Below are 18,833 nucleotides of genomic sequence, written 5' to 3' on the forward strand. Positions count from 1 at the left end.
TGCATCTACTGTCTTGCTAATGTGTGAGTCCCTAAGTCTTAAACATAACCTGGTAAGAGAGCACTCTCGCTTTTAATGTGGCAGTGAACTACAGCCTGAGAAAGCTTTCTGTGTTAGCTTAAGTAATGAAAATAACATTAATTTTTTTGCTACTTGACCTCATTTTGATTGAAGTGGAATACAAGCAGCTGGAAAAAGCAGTTCAGCCTGTGGATTTCTGCACCACTGTCTTGAGCAGAAGTCAGCCAACACTGTCATGTGGAAAGCGAAACTGCCCAAAGCTGATCCTCTTTTCTGTCTCTCCAATTATGTATGTGGATGCTGTTATGGCTCCTTGGTTCTCTAAAGGATTTCTTGCTTAATCAATTAGTGCTGAATCCTGACCTGCATCATCATTCATGCTGGATGATGGTATCATCACATCATAATCACAGAATCATAGAATTATTAAAGATGGAAGAACCACTAAGATCATCTAGTCCAGCCATAGTATTCCTGCAAGATAAATATTTCTTCAACAGATATCTGCTAGTTAAGGACACATCATAAAATTCATACTACGTTGATAATAGTGTTTGAAGAGAACTTGTCTCCTATAAATCAAAAGATCAACTCATTCTGTTTCTGCTCTTTCTAGTAAGTCTAAAATTACGGAAGAATCTCAGATAACCATTAGAGTCATTTGGAATCGCTAGTTTATGGTAATTAAGATCTCATCTTTCAATCGCAGATACTACGTTTGAAGTCTTTAAGACTCATCCTCGTTGCAGTTGTTAGCTGGAGCCCACAGTTCAGTGGCTTTTTCCTCTTTAGTAAAGAAAAAGATGGGAATAATTCACTGTCTGTGATGAATTATGAGAACACAATCAAATAATGATTTGTAATGACTGAAATCAAAGAAAAGTGTGGTAGATGGAATACCAGTATACCAGTTGATGGAATACAATGGCATATCTCTGCATCCTCAGAAAGAGTCAATTTCTTTTTCATAATTTAAAAATACTACACAATGGATGGGCAATATCTTGCATGGAACAGCCAGCAAATATTGGGAGAATTCTCTGGCACTCATTCCTACTTTTCATTTCTTTCTGTTATAACTTTAAAGTTGTGTTAAAAGCTGAACTCCAGCTTTCAGTCCCAGAACTTGCGAAGTCTCAGTCCTCTTCCTCTGCCTTCATTTGTTAGCACTGTGATGGAAACCACCAGTAGGGTAAGATCATTCAGTGTTAACTTCTTACTCTGTATACACTTAGAATGCATTTCAGCATAAAATCTTTACAACATCAGTAGACTGACAATATTTTTTACCATTTAGGTGGAGCTTTCTGTATGGAAGGGTCAGTGTCCTGGTTATCTGCCAAGATGAAGACTCTACCTTGCCAGAGCCAGGTACTGTGTATGTAAAATCTATAGCAACGTTTACAGATTTGCTTTGCAGTTAAACAAGATGTGCAGATAGTTAAGTACTAACTTTTCTAAGGTCTACTACATGCATGTGCTCCTTCCTGGTTATACTAGAGATCTTAATGCACAGTGACTACAGCTTTGATGAATGAGTTTCCAAAATTCAACGTGGCTTACTGGAGGACTCTCACCATCTCAGAAAAGCAGCTTGCAAACAGTTATTGCAAATTGGCTTGGTGTTTTCTTGTCCAGTATGCATGCAACATGCAGCTGTTTCAGTCTAGTTATTTTAAAAGATCTCAGCTCTGGCAAAATATGTGCAGTGAATCCCTCTTGCTTCAGCATTATAAGAGGATTTTTTTTATTATTATTCATTTTGTCTTAAAGACTTTTTTACAGGAGGTTATATCTGTTAAGATTATTTTCTCTTCTGAAGCTGTCATTGCTCTTTTCCTTCAGAGGCTTATCTTGTGAAATATGAGTTTCCATGGAGATTTTATTTAAATAGCTCTCAGGTCCTATTTAATTCATAATTCAGAAACCTATAAACCACACCTCTCCCTTTTTTGTAAGTGTACAAGGACACTTTTGAAAGAGGACACAATTCATTGGCTTGTCAGTCAAAGATATATTTGCAAACATGGGACTTAGGTCTGACAGAGCAGAGCCTCCTGTTCAGAGCACGCTTAATTTGTTCATAAAATAGACAGAAGAGAGGGTGACTGATAAGACCATGTTAGCCACAAAACAATGCATGCAATTTCAAAGGATTAAACGTGCTTTTTTTCCCCGAGATTTTTCCATACTTAATTTGAGTGATATATCCTGTCTTAAAAATAAAATCTTTAATTTTCATCTGAATCTAAAGAATCTTAGAGCAAAACATTTAAACAAACATAAATATGCCAAACAAAACAACATGATGTTTCCAAGCAAGACTTTGTTTTCAAGAAGTGTAGCAGAAATGCTGAGACAGGACTTGAGCAGTGATTGAGCACCTGGTGGGAAGGCAGGGCCAACCCAGTGGAGCTCAGGTGCATGCGATGTATGTGAGTGACCAGAAGGGATGAAGCCAGGATCCACTCCTTCTCAAACCTCATCTAAAGGTTGGTAGTGGAGGTAGGGATATCTTGCTGGAGATCCATGTGTACTTAAAGTCTTCTGAGGGTAAGTAGTGTCTTTTCTTTGTTTCCGTGCCCAGGGCTGTTGTGTTTGAGCAAGTCCTCACTTGCTGTAGCCTGGGACCTTGCGGGTCTGCTATTGTTTCTGTGTTTTCCATTGCATTACAGCATTACAAGAAAAATGCTTTTTACTAATGTTAAGAACCAGTAAGGGAAAGGTATGCTGAATTAATGCATGTAGTAGACACCTGTGCAGGCAGAAGCCAATTTTATTGAATAGTATTTGAGTATTTGATAATATCTCTTTTACTTTCATAGTTTGTAGATCTATGCAGTAGTGGGTGATCATCTCACTATTAGTACAGGGATGAAGCTGAAGCTTACAGCAGATGTAGCAATGTGGAATCTAGGAAAGTGTATAGGGCCCTGGGCAGCCTTAGAAAGGCTGCTTTCAAAACAGTGTGGCCAGCAGGAGCAGGAAGGTGATCATCCCCCTCTCCTCAGTACTGGTGAGGCCACACCTCGAGTATTGTGTTCAGTTTTGGGCCCCTCACTACAGGAAAGATGTTGAGGTCCTGGAGCGTGTCCAGAGAAGGGCAACAAAACTGATGAGGGGTCTGGAGCACAAGGCTGATGAGGAGCAGCTGAGGGAGCTGGGATTGTTCAGTCTGGAGAAGAGGAGCTCGGGGGAGACCTCATTGCACTGTACAAACTCCTGAAGGCAGGTTGGAGTGAAGAGAGGTTTAGCCTCATCTCCCAGGCAACAAACAGGATCTGGGGAAATGGCTGCAAGTTGTATCAGAAGAGGTTTGGATTAGACATAAGGAAGAACTATTTCTGTCAGAGAGTGGTCAGGCACTGGAATGGCTGCCCAGGGAGGTGGTGGAGTTGCCATCCCTGGCAGTGTTCAAGAGGCGCCTGGATGAGGAGCTGCGTGATGTGATTTAGTGCTTGTGGTGGCAGTGGTGACGAGGAGACGGTTGGACTGGATGATCTTATAGGTCGTTTCCAACCTTGTGATTCTATGATTACCTGGTTGGTGGCAGCCAGCTGATGGCAGAGATTAGGACTGGGTGGGCTTTAAGGTCTGTTCCAACCTCAGGGATTCTATGATATTCTAGTGAAATAAAAAAGAGAAATAGAGGAGAATTGATGTGTAGTGCCTGTGATCACTGCAGTCCCCTGACTCCAGTGTGGCTGTTGTGAGAGAGCTCATGAATTGCTTTCACTGTCATGGAAATTGCAGCCAGCTCTGGGGAAGACTGGGGGATGTCAACTGATATTGAATACAGCCAGAAGACCAGTAGGTCTCTTTTGGCAGATATTTGGGAAAATACTTAGAAATCCTGCTAACAGGTAAAACTGTATTCTTGAGCAATATTGTGCCGCTTGGAGAGACATATCTTTTCTGAACTTAGAGGGCGTATTCTGAGCCATAAACATCTCTTTGGGGCTACCTTAATCCTAGTATTGTTCATTGGAGTATACAATATCCTTCTTCAGTAAGATAAAAGTAATCCTTTGTATTAAAATTTTTCTTATTCTTCTGGGACTGGATGAGAGGAGAAATAAAACTGCATTTCAGTTGCACTGAGGTATTATTCTAAACAATAGTGTGATGGGGAGATAGGAAATGCCAGCTCAGTGCAGTCATTTGCTCCATCAGTTGAACAGTGGTCCCAAATGATGGCTAATCAGAGATAAAGCAGGCACCAGCAGTGCAGTTTCAGTATTGCAGCTCCAGCAGATTTGCAAGGGAAATTCAAACCGACAGGTGGTCCTTACCTTTGGCAGAAGGTCAAAAGAACATCACAACTTTCTTATTTCTCTGTTTTATCTTTGGAAGGTAGAAGGAATTGGAGAAAATGAGCGCATTTGTAACGTTAACCCATTATAACCTTTATGGCCTTATGATATTTACCAATGTTAAAGAAAAAAATTAACTGTTTTTTTTTTCACAAAACAGCGTTCCACTTGGAAGCTTGAGCTCCATAATAAATCTGAATATCTATTATTAAAATATTGCAGTGTTTTTGACATCTTTTGTAGAAAAGAAATGAATTTTCAAAAAAAATCAATGAAAGCTGCTCTTCATCTATGTAGTTTTCCCTTCACTCACGTCTTGCTTGTTGTACTAAGCAATGCTGGTAGCTGAAGTGAAATACGATGCTCTGGCAGTACAACCCTCAATGTCAGGTTACCTGGTACTGGGTGCAAAGGTTAGGATTTGTATCCAGATTTCTGTTGTGCCTGCCAGGAAGGGTTGGGGCTTGGAGCATTAAAGCAAAATTCTTGATTCATATCACATCAATTAGAATTTTCCAGTTTAAATGAATCCTACAAAGCTATCTTTGGTAATAAAAACAAATTACATTTTGATGATCTATGAGAGGGAAGTCTCCACACTATAAAGTGGGTACAGTTGATGTTGCAGCAACTTTCTGATCTGAAGAATTTATTAAAAATATACCACTGGTGATAAAGCCATTGTGTGTGCTTGTTTTGCAAGGGACAATCACATCCACTTTGGTGATTGGTGCCTTTCTGTCTTGGAGATGGTCTCTGACATGGGTTGAAATCCCCCTATGTTTGGTCTGCCTCTTGATAGGCAGCAGGAGATGTGCGGGTGACAAAGTGTTGCAAGGAGTCTTAAAGATAATAATTTAAAATGTAATTGAAAGGAAAATAATTGGATTATTCTCAGATGATGAGCTAGAACTGTTCTTTACAGAAAATTGTGCTCAGCTATGAGCCAAAAAAACAGAACTAAATTAAAATGTTGAAAGTCCCCTTTTTTCTGCTGTGGTTCTGGGTCATTCCTGGCACTGCTGCACAGTTGGACCAGGGGGACACAAAGTATTGATGAGAAGAAGAAGCAGCAGGGTCAGGAGAGATGTATTGGTGTGGAGGATGGGATGACTTGTCCACTCCGACATGCGTAACTGTAATAAATGTTAGTTACATTTGTTGTCTAAGAAATGTGTTGTGGTTGTTTACCCAACTGCACAGCTATCTGATGTATTTACATCCATGTACATAGATAATTCTTCATGGAAGAGGAAAGCATTTTTAAACAGCAGCTTTGAAGTTAACCTGAAAGTGTGTTGCGACAGTTGATCCTCGGTGCATTTTTCGTAGCTGAAGAGAAATAACCATTTTTGAGCAGATCTGTGTAGGATCTCTGAACAAGGAAGATTGGTTTGAGCTCCAATTTATCAAATAAGAGCATAGCATGTAAATCTTCGGCCTGCATCTCTTGGCTGCTTTTTTGTTTTTTTTTTTTTTTTTTTTTTTTGAAACCTAATCAAGGTAATTGGCATTTAACAATCAGTTTTTAGGATCTTGACAGTTCTGCAATGTGGCTTCTGTCTCTGCTCTGGGAAAGCAAGACTGAGGAGGAAATGGGAGCTATCATGTCATGTGGATGAGTAACTGGCTCAGACAGAGCTTCTTTTGTATCAAGGCTTGAAGTCACACTGCTGTCTTATTACAGCCTGTGGCTATTGCAATAAAAAGCAGGTGCAGATGAGAAATAGGGGAAACAAGGATTTCTAAAAAGTGGTTGGTTTTGTATATTATCACTGAGGTTGTTTTAAAGCTAGCTTTAAATCTCTGAATACATTAGAATTAAAATATTGATAACAAAACTGACAGAATAGATTTTGTTTGTGACAAAATTATATCTATCGGTAATCTCAGCAAAAAAAACCAGTTTTTTAGCAGTTGCAGTTAGCCTTCCTTGTCACTATTAATCAGACACAGGTAAATATTTTTAGCTCTTAGGAAAATGACCCTGCTTGTGCCTACATGCATTCTTTCAACCAAATGAAAAATATCTAATGCGCGTTTTAAAAACTTCTTGTGTTTTAAAACAGTTTTTATACTACTCTTCAAAAATAAACTAAGTTCAGGGTTCGCCATGTATAGGTAACTCCAGAAGTAGTGCTTCCTATTTATTTCTATGGAAAGTACAAGAGATATGAAGAACACAGCTTGATAGAGCAAATTCTCAGCTATTAAACGTTGTTTTTTTTTTTTTTACCACAATTACTGATGTATTTTTTTGCCAGTCATGAGCAAGAGCTTGCATGCTGTGCTTGTACAGATCTTCACCAGCAAAGGTGATCCACTGTTTCACAGCTGCTGTGATGATGTGTAGCTCATTTTTCATAGGCCTGAACAGATGGAAGCCAGAAAGTGCCAAATCTGGACTGTATGGTGGGTGTGGTAAGATAGTCCAGCCAAGACAGGCAATGTGCCCCATGGTCATCAAACTGGCGTGGGGCCTGGCATTACTGTGTTGCCCTGGCCTGACTTCTGTGAGTATGAACCTTCAGCTTAGTCAGCATGGCAATGTAGTGGTCGAAGTTGATGGTTTGTCTGGATTCCAGGAAATTCAGAAGTGCCACCCCTTTCCTATCCCAAAAGACAATGCACACTTTACCTGCTGGGGGCTGTGTCTTGAGATTTTTCTTTGGTGGGGAGTTCACATACTGCCACTTAATGGACTGCCATTTTGACTCTGTCTTGTAGTGGTGACACCATGTCTCATCAGTGGTAGTGATACGATCCAGAAAGCTGTCACCTTCAGCCTTGTATTGATTCAGTAGATCCTGATAAACTTGCATATGTTATTTTTCCTATGTGAGCATTTATGGGGCACGCCTGGCACAACCATTGTGGTGTTCCAATATTGCCACCATTGTTTCCAACACGTTGAAGCTGACATTGAGTTCTGTGTGGAGTTCTCTGGTCATAATCCACTGATTCATACAGATAAGCTGATTATGACACTCTTCATTCTGTGTTGCGATAGCTGTATGTGACTTGACTTTCATGTTGTTACCATGGCTGAAACACCTCTCTGACCTACATCCACTGTTTGGTCTCAGTATCATTTTTTTTCTACATGGAGGAATTCAATCCCCCTCCGCCCCTCCTTTGCTTCATATGCACTTCCAAGTCAGATGCTATTTTGTCAGACTGTCCCTAGTAGGAATATTGGTATTAGGGTATTGGTAAGAAAGTTCAACCTCTACTGTCATCCCACCAACATCTGCCTCTGATGTGGTGGGACAACATAAGAAAATAGGAGGCATTACTTTCAGAACAGCCTTTGTGTATCTGACAAAACAAAAATCGAAGTGATTTCTCGTTCAATTCTTGTTTGCTGTTTATTTCATTTAAGTTCCCTTTATGCCATCTTTGGAAGGAGGAACTCTGGGGAAACAATAGAAATTCAGGACTGGTGCCCCAGTGAGGCTCTTTAGGCACCAGAGAAATACAGATTTGCTGTACCTGTCCTGCTATCATGTTAATGCATGGTATAGCACAGAATTTCCATTTTTTTCAAGGCTGTGTAAGTTGCTGTTCAGGGTCCATAACTGCACATTGACTGATACTTCTTGACAAATGGCTTTAGATGTAGAAGCTATGGAGTATTTAACAAAGTCTCATTCTGAGTATCTAGGTAGGAAGGGCAGACAGTGTATTTGAAGTGAGTATACTCTCTGCAACACTGCTCTCCTTCCTGTGCTTTTTAGGCACTATAAAATACAAATATGGGCTTTATTTATAAATGTATAGATGTATTTATATATATTTATATATATATAGCTGTATAGATTTATTTATAAATGTATAATGTTTGTATACATGCTATGGCAACTTTGGGAAATGTGCTGAATTCTAGAAAATATAAGAGAAAACCTGTTTTGTTACTGAAAACCTCTTTTGCCACTGTTTTGAAAAACAATAACAAAACTAACCTGTTAGTAATATAATTTGTTGTTGATCTGCATGGAAATGCTTAATAGATTGTCCTTCTGTGGTACACCAACTTTTCAGGTACTATATTTAAGACTTGTTGTTTTTCCATTGGATGAGTACCATTTTGTTTGCCTGCTATGCATTCTTGAAATATCAGGATGATCCCAGTGAAGGGAAACAAATATGGCTTGCCTTGGATTCATTTACCTGTCCTTACACATCTGAAAATCTTGGAAGTTATTTTTGTCTTTTCGTAGGTGTCAAAGCTAGAGATAAATTGCCAGTAGGTTAAATTGTGGTATGCAGAGAGGAGCACTGATTTTAATGTTCAAGTAATCCCAGTTTAGCTTGGGAATAGCTGCTGTATATCAATTACATACTGAGTAGGAAGTTTTAAGACAACTGGTATTGCTAGAAATTCTGCCTGTCAAATTTGTTATAGTTTATTTAATTACAAGTATGGGAAAAAAAAAACAACCTGGTAGCTTTTCACTGTCTCTCCCCCCTGGGGCAGATGGGTATTAAAGCCAATTCAGTCTGTTTCCTGATTGCTGCAGGCTACAGAAAATTGTTCCCCAGGGAAGAGAAGTAAATCAGTTATGATCTTTAGTCTCTGAGAGAGAGATTAGAGCCACCACACTGGTGAAACAGCAGTAGGTTTCTTCTGTGTAACTGATTTCACCTTTAATCCTACCATTGATTGAATATTGCTAAGAATGCTGCCATGCATTTTAAGGTCAAATCTATGATGAACACCCCAGGCAAAGGAAGTTATTTACACAGAAAAGTAAGGATGAGCCTTTAGCTTTACTATTTTAAAAAAGCAGTACAACACCTACTTTGGGGTGGGGGGGGTGGAAGAATTCCAATTTCAGCCTTCAACCTTTCCCAAGTTTTGTAAGGCTGTTTATCGCAGTGGGATCTGAACATCTTCCAGGTGATATGGAGTAGCAAAGCCTTTTGTGGACTTCACTGAGCCTTTCACTCTGCTCGTGCTTCAAGGAAGACTTTTATCTGCATGTGAGACTTTTTTCCTTATCTTCTGGTGTTGACTTCCATTTAGTATTAAGTGGATATAGGGCAAAAGGTACCGTCAGAGTTGCAGGAGTTACTTTATGGCAGGAAGTGTTTTTATAGAAGATAAAAAATCTAAAAAAAAAAAAAAAAGATTGTGCCAGGTACTGCTGATTTCTCTTTCCTTCGCCTACCATTTTATTTACATAACACAGGTGGGTTTTTGTTGTTGCAATCTATTTTCTAGTAAGCAGAAGAGACTACTTTTGTCTCCACTGAGTTGGAAAGCCCCAAATTTGCCTGACAAGATAGCCTTGTGCAGTCGTATGCAGAATCTGTGTATACTAAAGCTATTGAAAATTACTTTGAGTAGCACTGCCATAGGCCATGAAAGAATAGAATTGATATAGATAGGTAGGGTCTGGTGCAAAACTGTTCTTTGGTTTCTTACTTTATATTGCTGTCCTAAAGGTTTTTTGTTGTTGAGACCCTCATTTGTCTTCTAATACAGTGTGCACCAACCCCTGGATGGATGGTCAGGATAAATCTTCTGCACTGTGTTCATGTAAAGCATGTAGAGCCATTGGTTTGACATACCTACCACAGGATGCTTGTTCAGGTCTGCTGAGAATCTGTACGCCTAGCTGGCAGAGATGCATCTCACTTTTCTATTACTCTTTTGGCATTTGTATATCCAGCTTTCACATGGCTTATTTCTATGCCTTCGTGTTTGAAATGAACCTCTCTAATCTTCCATCACAGATTTTCCTGTACAACAAGGACCTATATTTGGATCCTGTGATCACTTCTGTCTCGGAAACTCAGGAGAAGCCACAGATCTTCTCTTCCCATGACATTTATGATGCTTACTAATACTGAAAGCTGTTGTGAGCAGAAATTTGGAGCCAGCTCTTAAAAGTAGTGGGAAGCATACTAATGACATATTAAAAATATATAAAATGGATTGGGACCCAGAAACACATGCTGAGTTACTAGCTGGACTGGTTAGGAAAAGATGACACAACTGAAGTCTAAAAAATTCTGCAAATGAGAGTCAGTCTTTATTTAAACCAGCTTGATACTGCTCATTGGTTGGGTCACCGTAACACCTTGCTTCATGTGCTCTCAGCATTTTTGGAACATTTGCAGTGACTGACTTAGGTATCCCATCTGTCTATATCTTAGCATGCTGGCTTGTTGGTCTTTACCTAGGACACACCTCACATAACACTGCTAAGTACCCTTTATCTGTGGGATATATCCATGTCCTTTGCTGTCCTTAATTCCTCCGTTGTTACTCTTTGCATTGTGGGGATCCTGTTGGCTACTTCTGTGTTTGTAGGTTCAGGATTGCATTAACACTAACAGATTCACCACTGGTGGTGTATGTTAAGCTTTGGTCATGCCTTGCGGATGGTTGTCTTGAGCAGGGTTTATCCTGACCGAGTAAGCCAGGATCTGGTGACCTTTCTGACTGCTTGCACCATGCTGAGCCCTGGTTATGATGGCCAACTAGAAGTTGACTTGAAGATCTTGGCCCATTTAAGACCTGATGCCAACACCTATGATCCTAGAAGAAGCTGGAGAGGTGAGGACCAAATGCATCACTGCATGCCTCCAGGAGCAATGATCAGCTGATGTTCTGGGTCCCTCCAATACCCAGCAAAATTCAGAACATTTACTTCCATCCATGGCAGCAGGTACTGTAATGACTCTAAAAAGGAATGCAGAAAGTGCTGCTGTGGAGATCGATGGTTTTGCTGACCAGCACAGAGCAGAAACAGGTCCCTGGGCTCAGAGCAGACTTTCTCTTCTGCAGAGTCAAAAGGCGCCCAACAAAGCTGGCATTAAGACTGACAGAAGCTCTCAGTAGCAGGAAAAAGCCCAGCTCCTTCCTTCCTCCCCCTTGCACATTGGATTAGTTGGATTTGCCAGTTCACTTAGCCAAGTGAAAGCCTCAGTCCCTTCCCCCTTCTCCTGCCTCCTGCTGGGATGAGGGTTAAGGCAAAATCCCCGGCTTGCACCCCTGGCACCTCCTGCTCCCTCACTGTGAGGAGCAGCAGGCAGACAGGTTTGTGCAGTGCCTTGTCAAGGGGGAATTTGTGAAACTTTGCAGAGTTGCCTTTTTTTTTTTTTTTTTTTTTTTTTTTTTCAATTTCCAGCAGTCGCTATGGGAAGGGATGTGCTTTCCAGTTTGTTTTGTTTTCTTGGTATTTTCCTGGCTTCCTCATGCTTGTTCATGCTCCCAAGCACTTCTCTGGTTTAGCCACAAGGTGCCATCAGTAGACACTTATACAGTAGTTTTATGCCTGTAGAAGTACAGAAAGGCTGCAAAATGTCCCTAATGTTGTATAAAGGGAAAGGCTAATTAATGTAAACTGTGAGCAGAAGGATATCCAAATCTAAAGGAAAACATACAGGCAAAAGGTGATGTGAACAGTGTACACCATGGAGGTGTAATGCTATTGCACTGACAACTTCCTCAGATCAGTTCTTTTACAAGTAAGTGTAATACTCAGTGTTCCTAATGACAGTGGCATCAGGCAATGCCCATGATGCCATGTGTCCCATTGTATTTGCTGCTGTGAGAGGGGCAAATGGGAAGGCTCCTGCTTCTGAGCCCTTCCAGGCAGCTAGGAGGGAGAGAGTAGATGAAGAGGAAATAATTGGGAGAAAGGGAGTGAGAAGAAAAGTTATAGGAAGAGAAGCATCTTCGTGTTTCTGAAAGATTATTTCCTGCTGAACTTTTGTCTATGTTGTATCAGGTGGCTGTTGCACATAGGCAGATTTGGAGGAGAAATCTAAGAAGGTAACAGTGACTTTACAGAGAACCATGGAAGGAGGCATACTTGAGGAGTAGCAAGCAGGAAAGGAAGCCCAGTACAAACCAGTAAGGCCAGGAGCAGACCTAGCAGGAACAGGTGTTTACAGTGTGGTCCAAGACCAAAGTATTTTCAAGTGTGTGATGCAGCTGCAGGATGGGCAGGTATTTTTTTTTTTTTTAACAGGCTGAACTTTGGAAACCAGGATTTAAATCTTGGAAAAGCAGCTTATACTCCCTGAGAAAGCAGAGGACACCACAAAATGTTCCCAGCAAACACTATTGTATTTTATTTCCTATAGCAGTATGGGTGGAGGGAGTTGATTCCCACTGCCTGGAAGGGAGCGGTCAGGATGCAGGTAGGTGGCAGTTTGTATGGGAATGACTTCAGAGAGGCTACAATGCACAAAAGCAGGACCAGTGCTAGAGCAATGAAGTGAACAAGGGTGCCTGGGAGGGTATGGGGCTGTGTCTGAGAGCGAGGCACCACTGCCTTCTTGGGTGTGAGGATTTTCTTCCTGACTGTGTTTCTGACTGCCTCTGATGCAGCACACTTTGTTTGCTGCATTTCTTTTTTGGTTCCTTACAAATTGACCCATTTGCTTTACTTTATATATTTTTAATTTTCTGTTGCAGAATATCTGCACTTTGGACTCATTTGGTAAATTAATGTCAGTGTTTCAATAAGACTGCTATCGGTCCTTATTTTGCACTAAGTATTGCCTACAGGTTTTTTTTCTCCCTCCTCCTCTCTATGACTAATAGATATCATTTCAACAGTTTGACTAACTGCCGTGTTATAGAAAAGGCAGTAATTTATACTGATGTAATGGCTGTGATAAAAATCATTTGTGTGCTGATTTTATAAATTAGGTAGGAAATGTGAGTGCCTCTGAAAAATGAAGTGCTACCACATGAATTCCTGTGTTGTTAATGCTTCATACCTTTCTGCTTCATTAAACCAATTTCACGGGGAGATGAGTTAGAGGAGGAAGCTGTGCTGCTTAAGGGATGCAACAATGGTTTATTGAAAGAAATGGGGATAAGATTAAATTAAGTGCTACTTGAGAAATATGGAAATACAAAAATATTCAAGCTTATAGATGGTGAATTCAAAAATATGATAAGTTAGCTCTTTCATACTCGAAAAACTGTCTCATCATAATTACACAGGCTGAATTCACAGGCTACTAATTAATATTGAAGAGTTTCTCAAACCACTCTTATAAATGAGTCAGAATGCCCTAGAACTAATTTATAACTACTTCGTTTTGGAAACCAAGACAACTTAAAATGCTGCTTTCAGTGCATTCCTATCTTGGCTGCTAAATCCTCTGAAATGATTTCTGCCATATATTTTTAATTTATTTCATGAATTTCATTTATCAGCTGAATTTAAAGGGAGGGGAATAAACCCAAAAGATTACGAAGCCTTCAGGTTTGGTAAGATGCTTCTAATTTAGGATAATGATCCAAATTTGCCTAAAACAACTTTTTTTGTCCAGGTGTGATCTCAATTCTGCTGCATCAAAACCGAAATGTTCCAGTTACATTTGCATCAGAGATTTTTCTCTGCTAGGAGCTGTGGAATAAATCGGGAATGTAACTTAGGAAAGAGTGCATTTGTGACCACAGAATGCCTTGAAGACCAGGTAGGATCTAACGCTGAGAAGATAACTGATTCTTTTACCACTTCCATGAACTAGTTTGCTACTATTTTTTCCCTTTCCCTTCTCTTCCTCGAGGACTAGAAGTTTTCTTTCTCAAGGGACTAAACCCTATTTGTTCTGTGGATGGTGGAACATGTAAATACAAAGGGAGTCATTCATTAAATAAGAGGCTTATGCATACACAAGTTTTAAAAAATGCATAGTTTGAAAGCACAACCGAGAGGCTGCTATTTTACCCCCTGATTCACAATGAGAACTCTGTGTACAAGTGACCCAAGTACTGGGATTTGGTCCAGCTCTCAGATTAGCACAGAAAACACGTAGAGACATGGACGTTCCCCCATCCCCCTCCCACTGGAGATAATAGGGGCTCCTAGATGTGCTCATCGGGAATGTGTGTGGGATCTTATTGACAGAAGCATATGCATCACTACCTTCTGCTGGGAAAGACCACGTTTCTTCTCATGTATGATGGGTACATCGCCTAACATTAGCACTGCTGCACGATTGACACTTGCTATCCATATGCTTTCACTTAAAATAAATCACTCTATGAAATAGGATAATGTGCCAGACAGCTTTAAGGCTGGATGTTGCCAAGTGCTCTCAATTCCCAATGAGAGGTAATCAGAGCTGAGGACACTTAGCCCTTCTCTGGGTCCGTTCTTAGCAGCAAGTATGTAATATTACAGCACGGCTCTTTTCAGCACTGGCAGGGATCTTCCCAGCAAAGTGCTGGGCAGTGTCCAACCCTAGTGCTGCTGGATGACTTTAGCAGGATTTGGCATCTCGTGGGGTTGGGCTGTAAGATGTAATTAGTGATTCAACTCATCTCCAAGTGCAGTTCATACGATTTCCTTCTTCCTTTCTTTAAAAAAATCTGTTTGGGAAGGAAGAAATACAATGGGAATAAAAGTGGGATTTCTTCCAGCGGAAGAATTCTGTGGACTTAAAACCTTTGTCCTGCATATGACAAAGTCCAAACTTGAAATTTGGAATTTAGTGACATCTGAAAATATCCTTTCTTCTTTCAACTAATTGAAACAACTTGTTTCAATAACATTCTAGGGAAAAACAAACGTAGAAAAGGAACCTGTGCATTTCCTGTAAGATTTTTACTGTAGATATCCCAAGGAAAAACTGTGCTTTGAACTAGCCCTACTTGCACAAGACCCACAGATTACCCCTTCTGAGATGTTCTCCCTGCTAACTCTACTAACATTTTCCATTATACTGTAGAGATAGATAGCCATTTTCTGTGCAATTTGGTGAATTTTCAGTGGCTCAAGAATCAGAGTTCTTTCTCTGTGCAAGTTTGTGTTGTTCCTGTCTCTCTCTGCACAGCAATGCTCCGGCAGGAGCTGTGGGTTGGTGTGAGTTACGGTTGAGGTGTGCTGAGTCCGCTGGCTGTGGTTGCCCAGGTTGGCAGTGCCCAGACCTGCCTTTATGCACCACTGGGTGCCTCTTGGTAGCAGTGGGGAGCACGGCGTCTTCCTGGGAGAACTCAGGATATCCCAGATCTGAGCTTGCTTTTTAAGACTTTTGCTTTCTTTCTCTCTATCAGTGTATCCTGTTTTCTCCTTTTTTTTTTGTGGGGGAAGGATATTTTTCCTTGTTTCTTATTCTCATTCTTTTCTTAGTTCACTTCCTGTTTGCTTTCTCACCTCTGCTACTGTCTTTTATTGTGTTCTGTTGACAGCATTTTGTCTTTGCACATCTCTATTTGCACTCAGTGCTGACTGCAAGGCAAGTTGCATCAAAGACCTAATGAGCAAAGGAGGCTGCTCATGATTGCAGAAGTATTTAGTCTAGTGAGATTCTTTTTAAAAATAAAAAAGTAAAGATCTATGAAAAAGCTGTATGTTGTACCTGTAGGGAGTCTTGAACTCCATTTTTTTTTATATCAACATGCATTTTGAATCCCTCCACTGAGGGAAAAATAGAGTGGAGTTGGATTTACATTGGCTATGAGATTTGACATGTTATAAAATACCTGACCATCCTTGAGATAAGTGTCAGAACACGACAGTCTGATTTCTTACTGTTTTTCCTGCCCCGAATTACAAAGTACTATTAGCCTGATTGGTTTAATTTGAAAACTTCCTAGAAAGCAAATCCTTTTTGGGCAAGTTGCAAGGCAGCTGTTGTTTGAAGCTACTTGTGAGTGTATAGACAGACTTTTTCCATTTGCTGTGGAAATGTAATTAATTTAGGCTAGAAACATCTTGGATTTACTTTAGAATTTTAGGCTGTCTATTTTTTTTTATTTTTATTTTTTTTAGAGATTTGTTGTTGGGTAACTTCAGAACTACAGCTTTGTAAAGAAGTATGGCGCTTTCAGGCTTTGAGGTACTTTTAGAGTAAAAATGATAAATGTAAATATTAAAAGTGCACTGACAGAGGAAATGTGTGATAAAATTGAATTAGCCTTAATTTAAGAGCAGACTTTGAGAAAATGAACATATTCTGGGTGATACAGCTATATATATTCCATTAGTTGTTCCAGACCAGTTCTGCATGGACCTGGTGGTACAGCAGTCTCACTGTGGTATGTGGCCAGACATAGATGCGGACTCTCACCAAATAAAATTAGGAAACAAGTGCATACAGTCTCTCATAAAGAGGCAAGTCAGAGTTTAGGAATCAGGGTGGGCAGGGATCCTGACCCTTGACCATCCACACTTGGTCTCCAACAAGCTGTATGCTCATGCTCTGGAGTTTCTTTCCTGCTAAAGCCATGGCTTGGCATAGGAGGGGGCTGGAGTGCCCTTATCTTGCTCTGACCTGGCCCTTCTCCCTCATTTTCAGCTGCTCACATCTCTGCCAAGTAAAGAGTTTGCACAAAGATGCGAGTTCCAATGTTCTGCTCTCTTGCTCACCCCAGGCAGATAGCAGTTGACCTCTGTCATATTAGTGATTTCCTGTCTCACAGCTGCATGGAAGAGGTTGGTTTCTTTTGCAGATAGAAGATATAAGGTTATGGTGTGTCCAGATCATGGGAAACCTGGACACAAGAGATGCTCTGCTGCTTCACCTGTAGGTGAACCTTGCTCCCATCTTTTGCAGAGTTCTGTAATGAAACGTTCTGAAGCACAGAATAAAAGTTTGAATAGTGATGTGACACTTCTCATCTGCTGGCAGAAATTTTTCTTCTTATTGAGGCTGGATGCCTCATGCTTTACATAGCACTCTTTCTGGAGTGTTTTACTCACTCACTGAGCATTTTGAGCTTTGGAAGTGACTCATGACACAAATCCCAGTACATTTAACCTTTTTGAATTTAGAATGTGTGCTTCCACCGTCAAACGTTTGTTGGAATTTCCTGTTAGAACAGCAATCTCTAAGTGTATAGATTCAGTGCCAGCATCAGAACTGACTGGTGAAAATTTCTCTAACTGTGATCAGTGTGGGGCAGATAGCCTTATTTTGCTACCTCCCATCTGAGATACAAGTTTAGACTTCAGAAAGCAGCATCTAAAATTTTGGATGTACTCACACTTTGTTGGATGTCACCAAAATATTGTGCAGAAACAACCAGGATGTTAGCTTAGTCTTTCCCTCTTATTGAACTTGACCAGATCTTGTCCTCAAGCAGCTTATTTGGTCATTGCCCACACCTGTGTTTGCAAAGCTGCTGTTCATTCAGTAGGTAGAATATTTACCTCACCAAACTGTTATCAGTTGCAGTAGTTTTTAAACAACATTCTAGCTTCTATTCCTGGTTCTACCTTCATTCCTGAGTTCTTTTCTGTTAGGGCTGTGAGGAGAAATACTGCACTCAGATGTCATGCAGTTTATGACCTGACAGTGTTGGGCATCTTCTTGGCATGACTTGTTGTAATGCCTGGAAATATTTTGCATAGAATAATGGATATGGATTTTAATCCTCTATGGAAACATTCACAGAAAGTTATTTATAATATCCATCTTGCCTTTCTGTGAAACTGTACATCTTCCTTCCCTAAGACTTTCTAAATCATACTGTAGCCTAGGTAACCTGTTACATAGATCCTTGCAATTGAGGTGCTTATGTTGGAAATAGTGCCAAAATATAACATCAGGAAGGTGTTGCTGCAATTAGTGTTTGTGCTGAAAAGGATAGAAAGGCATTCTTAGGTTTCTTTTTTTTTTTTTTTTTTATGGATAAGAGATATAACAATATATTATCTCATGATAATATGATTCCAATGCAAATGGCAGAGACTGGTGGCTTATTAATAGGCCTCGTCTGTAGCAAGCCTCCTTTCCCCGCTTCAGTTTGAAATTGATTATTTTAATACAGAATTCCTGAATGAAAGAGGTTCTTGGCCTTTTCCTGGGCTGTTGAATAATGTATGTGGGAGAAAGCAAATAGAAGCAGAGGGTCTCAGCTGCCGGAACAATGGGCTGCGCACAGAGCTGAGGGGGCACATTAGTTTATCATTGCCTTGTCAATCCTCATAGGCTGGGAATCGTGGGATAGCCTGGAAAGAAGCAGCTGCTGAACGTGTGGTAAACTGACCGGGGCACTTTAGAGAGACGACTACATTTACACATCTGAAAACAAGATATTGATTTTTCTCTACAAAGCTGGAGAGAAGTAGTCATCCTTCAAATATATCTGGACCACAGCTTATTTGCCAAACCACAACTGGCTGTCCTGCGAGCCAGGAGAGCCCTCGTGACGGGGCTGGCTGTATCTAAACCTAGTCTGTATCAACTTTGCACTGATCGGCCCTTTTCCTAATCTTTTTGGTGATTCATTGCATGTAAAATGCAAATGCAAGCAAACTGGATTTGTAGGCATTAATAAAAATATTTTCTCTACGTTAGCGAATTTTTGTGAGGCAAAAATATTTTTGAAGTTACATATTCACTCTCAGTGGGCTGCACTGATGTTGAACATACGTGTGTAGGATAGCCCTGGTACTGCTGGCTCTGTTCTTTCTAACAGAAGTAGAAATTCACTTCTGAGTGCCACTTAGGGTTTGTTTTACCTCCTCAGGCAGGAGGATTCCTTCGTGGTTTTCAGAAATGATGAAAATAGGGAAG

The sequence above is a fragment of the Centrocercus urophasianus genome, unplaced genomic scaffold (assembly GCF_019232065.1).
Source record: "Centrocercus urophasianus isolate 14NV4802_14NV808 unplaced genomic scaffold, USGS_Curo_1.0 seq_24, whole genome shotgun sequence".
In the NCBI taxonomy this organism is placed as follows: Eukaryota; Metazoa; Chordata; class Aves; order Galliformes; family Phasianidae; genus Centrocercus; species Centrocercus urophasianus.